The sequence below is a fragment of the Mesitornis unicolor genome, unplaced genomic scaffold (genome assembly GCF_000695765.1).
Source record: "Mesitornis unicolor isolate BGI_N332 unplaced genomic scaffold, ASM69576v1 scaffold41397, whole genome shotgun sequence".
NCBI classification, from domain to species: Eukaryota; Metazoa; Chordata; class Aves; order Mesitornithiformes; family Mesitornithidae; genus Mesitornis; species Mesitornis unicolor.
In genome coordinates, this window is record NW_010197856.1 from 29,453 (window position 1) to 31,644 (window position 2,192).

Sequence of the window (2,192 nt, forward strand, 5' to 3'; positions counted from 1 at the left end):
CTGAAAATACAGAACAGAAAGTTGTGATTAATATATTTTATCTCATCAAGGCTTAGACTTCAAGGCAAATCTTTTTCTCTAATATGCCACAAATTAGGAGAGACATTTAGACCTAACACTGTTTCAGGTGATGCAACCTGTACCTGAAGAAAAGAACTTTTAATACTGCAGTTGTTACTGATGATTACAAGTATCTCCCATTTTCTCTCTGCTTCACCAGTGCCCTCAATTGTACGTCTTCAACACCACTCCTTTGTCTATTTTGAAACATGCGAAACTTATGAAAGATTGGCAATGTATTATTGTGTAATTGGACAATTATTTCAAAAGTGATTAAATGGAACCCACAGTACTTTGTTCTTCCGAGACAGAGCTATAAAAAGGGAAGGGTGGCATTAAAAACTCACCTACGCTGGGCCTGACTCTGCTTCTGGATGTCTTGTGAAATCCCATTGCAGGAAATAACCTGTATACAACAAATCCTGTCTAAAATAGGGCACCTTTACCTTGATGTTCTTCAGATCTGAGGAAGTATCCAAACCAGCTGTGATCCCAGACTTCTATTTGTGTTCTAATTTCACAAATACTTTTAATTATATTTTCAGTGACCTCTTCCATACTTCTAAGGGTACTTAAAAAAAATTAAAAAAGGAGAGACACATAGACACCCTGCTTGTTGGAATTAGTGACCCCATTGTGAGAAAATTCTAGAAATATGTGTGGGCCAAATATTTTGTATTGAACATATTCTAAAATTTCCAATTTGAATTTAAAGAAGCTAAGTTTTTCAGTAGCAATCTTCTCAAACAAACTTATATTCAGTAAGCTTATCAGATTATTCTTTGGAAGAGAGGTAACTCACTTATTTCTGCAAAATATGGTGGCATTTATGGTTACTGTCTAGTAATAGCCAACCTGCCAATTCAAAAATAACAAAGTGCAATCCAAAGAATACTGCTTTCTGTAAAAAAAATAATTAGCATATTATAAAGCAAGACTAACAACATATGAAGAAATACCATTAATACATTGCTGTCTGTGGGATGGTTGAACTGAAAAAACACAGCAAGCTGAAATAGAATAATCATATTAAGAACAACAGCAAATTCACTGTACTTATCAGATCTAGAATCATAAAATCATTAAGGTTGGAAAAGACCTTCAAGATCTCTGGACAGCGCCTCAATGTCCTTCTTGTAGTGAGAGGACCAAAACTGAACACAGCACTCAAGGTGCAACCTCATCAGTGCCAAGTACAGGGGGACAATCACCTCCTTACTCCTGCTGGCCACACTATTCCCGATGCAGGCCAGGATGCCGTTGGCCTTCTTGGCCACCTGAGCACACTGCTGGCTCATGTTCAGTCAGCTGTCAACTAATATGCCCCGGTCCTTTTCTGCCAAACAGCTTTCCAGCCACTCCTTCCCAAGCCTGTACCATTGCATGGGGTTATTGTGACTGAAGTGCAGGACCCGGCATTTGGCCTTGTTGAACTTCATATAATTGGCCTCAGCCCATTGATCCAGCTTAAAGTCCTATTGATTTTCATACTGCATGAAAATGCCTTTTTCTTAATGGGATTTTTATTTTAGTAGCAGTAACCTGCTGTCCAATCTTGGATTCACAATATTTTCTTGGGAGAGAGAGAGGGAAAAAAAACCCAAAACTATCTTGGGCACAAGATAGAATACAAAGATTTTGAAAGAAACCCAAAAAGGAAAAAAATGTTGGTAAAGCTGAACAGAAACATACTTAGACTTTGGAAAGACTTATTGCCCTGCAAGGGAGAAGGAATGCAGGGCCAGCTCTCACCATGTGAGGGTAGACCTTTGAAGCAATGCTAACATATGAACTCCTACCTCAAGCTAATTACTCTTTTAGAGCAAACTATTTGTCATGAAAAACATTTTATGAGGATGAGTTAAATACACGGTCAAGTCATATTTCACATGAGCCACAACAGCTGTGTGCACAGAGTGACAAGACAAAGTATTTCATCAAGGATTAAGTTCAGTCATATTACCTTGATTTGCCATGGGCTAATAGCATACTTATGGTCATCTATGGCAATTCAATTGACATTGTAGCTTGACAAGCTGTGATGATGTAATAATGCATCTGAGCCCGGAGGAGAGAATTAGCATGAAGATTCTGTTCATAAGTTTTATTGAGAAACACTTTGTTGTTAGATA